Here is a 12,378-nt window from a genome sequence, read left to right as displayed (position 1 = left end):
AGGATGAGATGGTTGGATGGCATCACCGACTCAATGGACATGAGTTAGAATAAAGTCTGGTAGCTGGTGATGGACAGGGAGGCCTGGTGTGCTGCATTCCATGGGGTTGCAAAGAGTTGGGCACGACTGTATGACTGAACTGAACACACACTCATTGGGAATAAGGTGAACTGACCTCTCCTGGAGAAACAGTCGGACTGTCAAGGAAGCCCTGCCCATCCCTAGAAGTGACAAAGGTCCCATATCCACAGCCCGGAGACTATAAACCACAGAGTCTATAGTCGCAAGCTTATGGTCTCATCTTCTGGATAGACCAACAAAGAAAGATGCCCATAGGTGGGCACAGGATAGCTGGAAGGTTCCCTGTGGACAGAAGAAGCTGGGCAGACACTGGGCACAGATAGTTTACTGTAGTCTCTCAGTTTCTGGAAAGGTGGGACCCCCCTCCTTTGATAGTAATTCTCTCCCTATAACTTGATTCACATCTGTAAAGACCCTGTCTTCCAACAAGGTCCTATTATGAGGTATCAGAATTTATGACTTCACACTATGAATGTTGGGGGGACAGGGTACAATTCAACCCATAACAAGAGACAAGCAGTCATTAAAAGTAGAAAAAGAGGCACTTTACAAAGTTGATCAGATATAGTTAAACTTGGGGTTTAATGAAAAATTAGAGTGAATTTCTCCCAAAGAACTTCATAGACCTTTACTCCTGGGTACAGTATATGACGAAAACATTCTGGTCAAGTCCTCTCTGCTCAGTTCGGTTGCTCAGTGTGTCTTACTCTTTGTAATCCCATGGACTGCAGCACACCAGGCTTCCCTGTCCATTACAAACTCCCAAAATTTGTTCAAACTCATGTCCATCAAGTCGGTGATGCCATTCAACCATCTAATCCACTGTTGTTCCTTTCTCCTCCTGCCTTCAATCTTTCCCAGAATCAGGGTCTTTTCCAATGAGACAGTTCTTCGCATCAGGTGGCCAAAATATTGGAGCTTCAGCTTTAGCATTGAATATTTAGGACTGATTTCCTTTAGGATTCTCACTAATCAGTTATCTAATTAAAATGAAATTAATCTGCACAGACATGGCTGAATATGTTTTATTCATTTATTAGGAAACATGGATCATTTCCCATTTACAGAATGAAAGTTGCTACTTTCATGGTCAATAATCCATTAATCACCATGCAGCACAGCAAAGCTCCCTACCACTGCCCACTCTCCACCATCTTGTATTGACAAAATGCTATGGTCATTTATTTCTGTTTCCTAAGGACAAGGCAGCAGCACAATGTCAGTTTATGAAGCAATAATCACATATCTTCAATTCTCAGCAAGTAAAAATTATAATGTCTATACTAAGAGGTCTGATATCTCTCTTTTTAATAAAAATCCATTATGAAACAGACACTGTGAAAAAAACATTATGTTTCACATCTAGATACTTCTAATCTGATAGATTAAGACATGATGACAAGGGATTAATTTCCAAAATATATAAACAGGTTAATATAAAAAAAAGCTCAATCAAAATATGGGCAGAAGACCTAAGTAGACATATCTCCATAAAAGACACACAGATGGCCAACAGTCACGTGAAAGAATGCTCAATATCATTAATTATTAGAGAAATGCAGGTCAAAACTATAATGAGGTATCACATCAGAATGCCTAACATCAGAGAGTCTACAGATAAATACTGGAGGGAGTGTGGAGAAAAAGGAACCTTTCTACATTGTTGGTGGGAATGTTAATTTGTCCAGCCAACCTGGAGAACAGCATGGAGGTTCCTGAAATACTAAAAATAGAATTCCCTTATGATCCAGTGATCCCATTCCTGGACATATATCTGGAGAAAACTCTTATTTGAAAAAATACATGCACCCCAATGTTCATAGCAGCATAGCAGCACTATTTACAGTGGCCAAGACATAAAAATAGTTTAAATGTCCCCTGACAGGTGAATGGATAAAGAAGATGATGTAGCTTATATATACAATGGAATATTACTCGTCCATAAAAAAGAATTGAAACAATGCCATTTGCAGGGTCATGAATAGGCCTATAGATTATCATACTAAATGGAGTATATCAGAAAGAGAAAGACAAATATCATATAATTTATATGTTAAATCTAAAAAAAGATAATACAAATGAGCTTATTTACAAAATACAAATAGACACACACACACACATGGAAAATAAACTTATGGCTGCCAAAGGGGAAAGAGGAAGAGGGATAAATTGGAAGTTTGGACTTAACATATACATGCGTACATGCTAAATTGCTTCAGTCACATCTGACTCTTTGCAACTCTATGGACAGTAACCCATCAGGTTACTGAACCCTCTGTCTACGGGTTTCTCCAAGCAAAAATATTGGAATGGATTGCTATGTCTTCCTCCAGGGGAACTTCCAAACACAGGAATCAAACCTGCACCTCTTATGTCTCCTGCATAGGCAGGTGGGTTCTTTACCACTAGAGCCACCTGGGAAGCCCAATATATACATGCTATTGAATATAAAATAGATGAACAAAAATACCTGCTGAGTAGCATGGGGAACTGTATTTAGTATCAAGATACTAAATCTGAAACAGAATATATATGAAAGTGAAAGTCTCTCGGTCATGTCCGACTCTTTGCCACCCCATGGACTATACAGTCCATGGAATTCTCTAGGCCAGAATACTGCAATGGTAGCCTTTCCCTTCTTCAGGCGATCTTCCCAACCCAGGGGTCAAACCCAGGTCTCCTGCATTGCAAGCAGATTCTTTACCAGTTGAGCACAAAGGAAACCCATGTGTGTGTGTGTGTGTGTGTGTGTGTGTGTGTGTGTATAACTTAATGACTTTACTGTACACCTGAAAGTAACACACCTTTGTAAATTAACTATACTTCAATTTTAAAAAGTGATTGAAATGGAAAAAATCATGATGTTCAGACCTGAAGCTTCCTAAAGCATTCTGTAAGAAGCAGACCAATGTTTTGAAAAACAGATATGCACAGTTATGAACTCAGGTTTTCAGGGCCACGGTTGTAAGTTATCTTGAAATTGCCTGCCTTTGGAAATACTCTATTAAAAAGGTGTTATTACACTGAGATTTCAGCATTTAAAATGAGTGCTGGAAATTCTTCATTAATTATTTCTATTCTAAAATTAAATAAAATAGCAATAAAGCTAATTAAACATCAAGCTTTTTAAAAGAAATGAGTAGACATGCTTAACTACTCCTGAAAATAAACACATAACATGGTTCTATTCAACCAATGAAATTAATAGATTTCCATGAGAGTATTTGTTGTTGCTGTTGTTCAGTCACCAAGTTGTGTCTGACTCTGTGACTCCATGGACTACAGCACAACAGATTTCCCTGTTCTCCACTATCTCCTGGAGTTTGCTCAAATTCCATTGAGTCAGTGATGTCAAACAGCCATATCATCCTCTCTTGTCCTCATCTCTTCTTGCCCTCAATGTTTTCCAGCACCAGGGTCTTTTCCAATGAGTCAGCCCTTCACATCAGGTGGCCACAGTATTGGAGCTTCAGCGTCAGAGTTGAATATTCAGGGTTGATTTCCTTTAGGTTGAATGTTCAGGGTTGATTTCCTTTAGGTTGAATGTTCAGGGTTGATTTCCTTTAGGTTGAATATTCAGGATTGATTTTCGGAAATGATTTGATATCCTTGCTGAGAGTATTACCAATTTAGAAAGCTAAACCAAGATGAATAGCAAATGAAAAACAAGTAAGGGGAAAAAAGAGAATGAAAAGAAGGAGAAAGTAAGAGATGGATGGTGATGAGAAAAAAAAGGGGGAAATAAGAGAAAAAGAATAAAAGAAGCAAAACAGCCTGTGAGTGAAACACTAACTTACTAAGAAGTCATTTATACTGGGTTTTGAACCACTGATTAGTACTGTAAAGGTTTAAAATAGTGCTTTCTACATGGGATTGCAATTGCGGTGAATATTCAGGATTGATTTCCTTTATAATTGAATCGTTTAATCTCCTTGCTGTCCAAGGGACTCTAAAGAAGTCTCCTTCAGCACCACAGTTCAAAAGCATCACTTCTTCAGCACTCAGCCTTCTTTATGGTCCACCTCTCACATCCATACATGACCACTGGAAAAACCAGATATTTGATTATATGGATACTTGTTGGCACTGCTTTCTCTGTTTTTTAACACGCTGTCTAGGTTTGTCATAGCTTTCCTTCCAAGGAGCAAGTTTCTTTTAATTTCATGGCTGCAGTCATGGTCTGAAGTGATTTTGGAGCCCAAGAAAATAAAGTCTGTCACTGTTTCCACTTTTCCCCCTTCTATTTGCCATGAAGTCATGGGACCAGAAGTCATGATCTTCATTTTTTGAATGTTGAGATTTAAGCCAAGTTTTTTCACTCTCTCCTCTTTTACCCTCATCAAGAGGCTCTTTAGTTCTTTTTCACTTTCTGCACAGTGATTATTCTTCACAGTGTTATCATCTGCTTATCTGAGGCTGTTGATATTTCTCCTGGCAATCTTGATTCCAGCTTGTGAATCATCCAGTCCATCATGTTGCATGATATACTCCACATAGAAGTTAAATAAGTAGGGAGCTAAATAAGTAGTTAAACGCATAAGTGTTTATGTACTTCTTTCCTAATTGTGAACCAGCCGGTTGTGCCATGTTTGGTTCTGTGCTTCTTGACTTGCATACAGATTTCTCTGGAGACAGATATGGTAGTCTGCTATTTCCATCTCCTTAAGAACTTGCCACAGTTTGTTTTGATCCACATAGTCAAAGGTTTTAGCATAGTCAATGAAGCAGAAGTAGATGGGATATAACTCAGCCATAAAAATAATGAAATGATGCCATTTGCAGCAAGATGAGTAGACCTAGAGATTATTACACTAAGTGAAGTAGGTTGGAGAAAGACAAATATTACATGATATCACTTATATGTGGAATCTAAGAAATAATACAAATAACTTATTTACAAAACATACTAAATTTATGGCTATCAAAGCCCCTTTTGGAGGGATAGATTGGGAATTTGGTATTAACTGACACACTACTATATATAAAACAAATAAACAACAAGGGCCTACTCTACAGAACAGGTAAGTATATTCAGTGTCTTGTAATAACCTATAATGGAAAAGAATCTGAAAAAAAATATACATGTAACTTTGCTATACACCTGAAACTAACACAACATTGTAAATTAACTATATTCCAATAATTTAAAAAAAGAAATATTCGGAGTGACCAAGCATACTGTATTTCCATAATACCTTATATGTTTGTTTGTTTTATTTAAATTTCATGTTTTTTGAAATACTCAAATCTTGGTATTAGGATAAGTTTAGAAGTCAGTATAAAAAAAGATACCAAGAAAGGATGGAGGAACCTGTGCTTAATTCTAGGAATAAACAGGCTAAACTATGCTTTGTGCTATGCTTAGTTGCTCAGTCATGTCCAACTCTTTGCAACCCCATAGAATATACCCTGCCAGGCTCCTCTGTCCAAGGGTTTCTCCAGGCAAGAATACTGGAGAGGGTTGCTATGCTCTCCTTCAGGGCATCTTTCCAACCTAGGAATCGAACCCAGGTCTTCCACACTGGAGGCAAATTCTTTACCATCTGAGCCACCAGGGAAGCCTGAACTATGCCGTCCAGCCCTTTAACTACTTTTATCAAAACCTCAGTCTACTTTGTCTAGGACAGAACTCTCTGGGCACCAGCAATGTTGCCAGAACAAAATTTTTGCATCATAGAATTTGAGCACTGAAATGGGAAAATGAGTAAACTGAATTAAGCAGTTTACACTGCATATTGAGCAAGAAAACAAAAAGAAAGACACTAAATTAGAGATTTCTCTGTAGTCAGAGCTCTCTCCAGTTGCCTCCAACAGACATTGGGGTACCATGAGGGTGCTCAGTCATGTCCAACTCTTTGTAACTCCATGGACTGTAGCCCTCTGGGCTCCTCTGTCCATGGAATTTTCCAGGCAAGAATACTGGAGCCGGTTGCCATTTCCTACTCCAGGGAATCTTCCCAACCCAGGGATTGAACCTCTATTTTGGTCTCTGCTATGTCCACTGCTATACTGAACCAACCTGTCACTGAAAGACCAGTCCACTCCAGAGAAAATAGGGCTGCATTCTTGTCTAGGGATCTGTCTAGTTAGAAGGGTGAACTGTCTAGGAAACAAAAAATCTCAAGTAATCCTCTACTTCTAAACCTTGAAAATCCAGAAACACCTTGGAGTAAACTCTTACTCTTCAGTATCCTTTTTTCTCATCTCTTCTCTGTGTATTCTCTACCCATATTCTCCCTAACCTGCCTAACCCATCTCTGCAGATGAAGAGGGTTCATGAACAGAAAGCTAATTCAATCCTATGTTTCCTTCCAGAGGTTAGATGAATAAAGACAGTAAATATGGAGCTGCCTTCTGTATGCCACTTGTCATGCCTTCAATCAGTAAAGACTTTGGGAAGAAAGAAATGAGGCAGGAGATGGTGATGCCTCTGATCAGGAAGAGTCCAATGTCCTCAAAGTGGTAGGAGAGGAAACTTACTCAACCACACATCTTCCAGCATTTTCTCTTTTTGCTGTCTCACTACTTTCCAAGCCAAAGACTTGGCACCAACTGGATAAATCCAAGCCCCTAGGTCTTATAATACCCATAAATTCTGAGTTGAAAAGCTTCCATATCTGCTATAGGTATTGTCAACCTTCACTTGGCTACTCAATCAAAGAAAAAACAAAAAGTAGCTAGTAATTGTACAATCTTTTTATGCTTTATTTCATTTAAGATATCTGCCATCTGAATTCTCTTTTCAGTTAGTCGACATGTATTTATGGAGTACTTACTATATGCCATGGACCATTTCAGTTTCACTCATATACTCAATATGCCAATCATCTGATTTTTAACTAAAACCTCCTTTTTATTCTGCCTCCCAAATGTAGCTGTCTGTCAAAACTGCTGCTTTCTCCTGTATTTGTAATGAGTCATTACTAGTCACCATGAGGCCATCTGTGCCAAGTCAATGAGAAGTGACATGCAGTTTTTGTTTAATCCCTAAGATGCTGCATTCTGCAGGAAGGATAGTCGTGCTACTAAATCCATCTTCAGCATTCCTAAACAACAGCGTATGTAACAGCTATTATATTTCTGCAGTAGCAAGAAGGGATACAGCGTATTATTAGCAGGAACTGTCCATTACAATAGAATTATGATGTTATAAACAGAAAATAGATTTCCTTTTTTCTCTTTTTAATATTTTGCTTGACGTTCTTGGAAATGCAATTCTTGTACAAAAGTGGTTACACTTGTCAGGCATGTGGCGTGATTTCACCCAGCAATAAGCATCTCCTACGGGCAGCTGGCTAGATGTTAAACCTTTAATTTAACAATGTTGGTGCATCACAGTCACAAGTGGAGTGGCCGGGAAAAGAGTTCAATCACTCGAGATTTTAAAAAATTATTTAGTTTCAGGTTGGTTCGTTGTGTATTCAGCATTAAGATTTAAGTCTTTCCCCAGTATATAAAATCCTGCTGATGTATAAAGTCAAAGGATCACAAACATAAGTGAGGTAGTCTAATTGACTTGTGATCTGTTCCATGACTGATGTTTTATATTCCAGCCCAAGAGCACAGATACACGATATTTTCCTATAAAACACAGAAGAATATCCTTCTAGCACACAAGAGAGTTTGTTTTCACGAATTGTCTTTTTTCATTTTCATTTTATAATAGAGTACAGTTGATTTATAATGTGTTAGTTTCAGGCATACAGCAAAGTGATTCAGTTATACTATACATGTATTTATTATTTTTCAAATTCTTTTCCCATTTAGATTATTACAGATTGTTGACTAGAGTGTCTTGTGCTATAAAGCGGCTCTTTGTTGGTTATCTGTGTTACATACAGCTGTGTGTACATATCAATCCCAAATTCCTAATCTACCACTCTCTCCCACCTTTCCACCCTCCACCCTCCCCACAACCAATGCTCATACTCAGTAGCTCAGTCATGTCCGACTCTGTGACTCCATGGACCGTAGCCCGCCAAGCTCCTCTGTCTGTGGAATTTTCCAGGCAAGAATATTGGAGTGGGTTGCCATTTCCTACTCCATCCTCCACCCCCCACTGCCCACAATTGTTTTCTAAGGCCTTGAGTCTGCTTCTGTTTTGAGTTTATTTGTATAATTCTTTTAGTCTCTGAGTCATCCCTCATTCTCCTATTTATAATAGTATTAACAGGATAAAAGCTGTGCTGGCTCTATGATTAATGGTAACTGAAATTAGCTGAGTGTTCAGAGATTTGGGGAACTAGTGGACACATACTCCATATAAATGGAGCAGCTTGTGTTCAGCTCCAGCCAATGGCAAGAAAGGGAGCCAAGTATAACCAGATCTTCAGAAATTTTGAAAGTCATAAATCCACATTCCATGTGATTCTCTTGATTTCTAAATATTGACAACTAATTTGAAATTTAATTTAAAAAACCTGTGGAGACCTGCGCTTGTGCAGTAAACACATTTATGTGGGTTTGTTTATGAAAACTTTGAAACTAGAATACTTGACTAGCATCTGTTTCAAAATGGAATAGACATTTTCAGAAAACTAAAAGTTTAGACAACTTATCACTAGCCTTCCAGCTATAAAATATATAATTAATAGCTATACAAAGTCAAAACCAAAATAATCCTGTGTGTTCAGTGGCTCAGTTGTGTCCCAGTCTGTGACCTGATGAACTGTAGACCACCAGGCTCCTCTATCCATGGGATTTCCCAGGCAAGAATACTGGAGTGGGTTGCCATTTCCTTCTCCAGAGGAATCTTGCCCACTTAGGGATCAAAACAGCATCTCCTGCATTGGCAGGAGAATTCTTTTCCACTAAGCCACCAGGGAAGCCCTAGCATATGGCAAAAAGATATGAGAAGGAATGAAGAGTAAACCAAAAATATTCCCCGGTGGCTCAGCGGTAAAGGATCTATCTGCAGTGCAGGAGACCCAAGTTCAGTCCCTGTGTTGGGAAGATCCCCTGGAGGAGGAAACAGCAACCTACTCCAGTATTCTTGCCTGGGAAATCCCAATCCATGGACTCTCAAGAGTGAGACTTGACTGAGCAACTAAACAAAAACAACAAATACGTAATCAAATATTGCTTATAGCAACATAGGGAAATACATACAATATGAGTAGAATATGAGTAAGCATACACAAAATGAAATAGTGAAATCATAACACATGAATTGGGATAAGGATAAATGGGTTTCCCACAATTGTATTGTACAAAAAACAGTAAAAGTATTAATTAGCAAATCAACAATTGCCCATGGTCCCTAAGGTAGTACTATCCCATAGAACTTTTCTTGATGCTGAAATATTTTTTACTAGCAATTTCCAATATTAGATATCCATTAGTCACATATTATCTGTTGTGCACTTGAAATGTGGTGAATATAACTGAGGAACTGAAATCTGAGCTTGAAATATATGACTAGAGGCTGCTCTAATGGATGGTGTGCCTTTAGTGTAACATTTGAATGACTAATAATGTGTATCATCCTGGAAATCTGACAGGATGACTATCAAGAAATATCTTGCTTAATATATTAAGGAAAATAAAATGTCATATAGCAAACTTTGAGACTATAATAAAGTAGCCTTAGTATTGTTTTTGTTTGTTTGTTTGTTTTCCTGGATATATCTTTTACTTTTCCCTTTTTTGTCTCCTTATAGTTAAGAAAATCTAATTTATGTAGAAAACAAATTTCATTTTCAGTTCAGTTTTATATATGGACTATTTTGTCACATGATATTTAATTATATATGCAGTCAGATTTCTACCTATGTATTTACTCTTTTGTTGTTATTTGGTCCATCTTTAAATTTCTTTATGTTGCCTTTCATGCTTTTGGGGCATAATAAAATGGTTTAATGCCATAATTTTATTCTTTTGTTATTTTTCCAAACTTTTAATTTTAAGCAGTATCTTAGATTTTAATGATCATTCTTAAATTTATTACTGTGTACTCCCACTTATAGATTAAGAATTTTGTTAGAATTGTGGACAATGTGTATTTACACATAATTCACTCTTATTTAGTCTTCTTTAATGCTCCTGCATGCAATTCCAAATTTCCTTTTGCGATTATTATCTTTTTAATTTGTTCATTTTGGGTTTACCTGATACGGAAAACTGTAAAAAGAACCTATTTGGTTATTTTACAGTAGAAAAATAATCTTAAAGAAATAGAATCAATAAAAAGTATGTTTTACAGTGAAAAAGAAAACTGTATGAAAGAACCTGAAAGTAAAAATGTTCATAAAGTATTGCTTGATTGGAGTTGTTCTAGAAGAGAAAGATCTCTAGAAAATTGTAAATACAGAAGACAAGAGGGACAACCCACAAACTGTAATGCTATTGAACTTTTAAATTTTCCCTTTCCAAAGAATTTGAGAACCAAATGTACATAAAAATAATTTTATGCAATGAAATAAATTTAGAGAAAGAAGCTTATTGATGGCAAATAGAGTGTCTTTATACCACTGACAAAGAAAGACTATTAATATTTACTTCATCTTAATCCCTGTCCTTAGAGCTAAGCATCCCCAGCTGATATACAGTCAAATGCACAAAGAATCTCAAACCACTGAGAAGAGTAGGGGATTTCCTGGTAGTGACGACATTAAAGGCAGGTAGTCATAGAATTTCTGACTTAGGAAAACGTCATCAGCTTAGTCCTTTAACAACATGCTGAATTCACCCATGAATATGAGATTAAAGGAAATTTTCATCAGCAATTACAGAAAATATTATTGAATTACACATTTGGAGATGAAAGATTACAAGCCTGAGAAAGGTGACTGTGTAGAATGCCACACCCATAGCTGAGAGTATAAAAACACCCCAGTCTGGGAGGTGACATTAATCCTCAAAATCTTCTCCTTGTCACTCACCTGAACTCACATCACCTGTGAAGATGTCCTACAACTGCTGCTCTGGAAACTTCTTCTCCCGCTCCCTCCAAGACCACCTGGGCTACTCAGGCTCCTCCTGTGGCTCCTCCCTCCCTAGGTCTACAGGACTGACCTCTGCTCTCCCAGCTCCTGCCAGCTGGGCTCCTCTCTCTACAGTCAGGAGACCTGCTGTGAGCCAATCAGGACCCAGACTGTGGTGTCCAGTCCCTGCCAGACGTCCTGCTACCACCTGAGGACCTCCACGTTCTCCAGTCCCTGCCAGACGACTTTCCCTGGGTCTCTGGGCTTCAGGTCCAGCAGCTGCAGCTCCCTGAGCTCTGGATCCAGAAGCTGCTACTCAGTGGGCTGTGGATCCCGTGGCTTCAGACGGCTGGGTTATGGAATCTGTGGCTTCCCTTCCCTGAGCAGTGGATCTGGATTCTGCCGGCCAACCTTCTTTGCCTCCAGGAGTTGCCACTATTCCTGTTACAGGCCAACCTGTGGATCTGGCTTCTAGTGATCAGCTTGTGAAGAGTTCAGATGTTTTCAGCAATGTGTCCAATCTCTGAACAGAGCTTCTATCATCTTCATGATCTTCAGGAAGATTAACGGCTCATCACATTTTTTCCAGTCATAAAATACTGACCAAAAATTGTCTGCTATGAATACTTAATGATCAATTTTATTGATTGATTTACTGAATGCATTAATGGAGTTAGTAAAATGAATGCAATATATTACTATATCAATTAATGAAATTTATGTTAAGAAACAAATGAATTAATGTTAATTAATGGAATCCTTGTTCATGTATTCACAAAATACATAAAAGCCTAATGTAATAGGCTTACATTTACATAAATGTAGGCTTACAATTACATAAATGTAATAAAGTCTTTCAATCCGCCTTCTAAATATGCTGTTAATTTTATTGTTAGTTTTAACTGGTTAAATTTTGTTTTTTTTTTCCTTTTGCTTTTTTTGTGGAGGGATATTTAGGTTCAAATTTACTATACCTTTGAAGGCCAACTTTGGAAACCCAATATTGATAGATTTGAACGAATTCATTGTGAGCTTTGAGGTTACCCTGTGGCTCAGTGGTAAAAGAATATGCCTACAATGCAGGAGATGCGGCTTCTATCCTTGGGTTGGAAGGATCCCCTGGAGGAAGCCACAGCAACCCACTCCAGTTTTCTTGCTGGGAGAAGCCCATGGACAGAGAAGCCTGGAGGGCTAGATCCCATGGGGTCCCTAAGAGTCGGACATGACTGAAGCAACTGAGCACGCACATCGTGGGCTTTAAATATTTTCCTTCAAAACTTCTGCTTTCTGGAATCCTTATATTGCATACATAGACTTCCTATGCATAAAATCTCAGGAGTGGCATAAAACACATTTTCTTCAAAAGATGTGGGAC

At 38.1% G+C, this 12,378-nt stretch overlaps 1 pseudogene; it reads left to right on the top strand.

Annotated features, from left to right (window-relative positions):
• Positions 1–10,939: 10,939 nt before the first annotated feature.
• LOC785189 (keratin-associated protein 13-1-like) lies at positions 10,940–11,800 on the top strand (annotated as a pseudogene).
• The last annotated feature ends 578 nt before the right edge of the window (positions 11,801–12,378 follow it).

The sequence above is a fragment of the Bos taurus genome, chromosome 1 (genome assembly GCF_002263795.3).
Source record: "Bos taurus isolate L1 Dominette 01449 registration number 42190680 breed Hereford chromosome 1, ARS-UCD2.0, whole genome shotgun sequence".
NCBI classification, from domain to species: domain Eukaryota; kingdom Metazoa; phylum Chordata; class Mammalia; order Artiodactyla; family Bovidae; genus Bos; species Bos taurus.
This window is presented reverse-complemented; position numbering and strand designations above follow the sequence as displayed.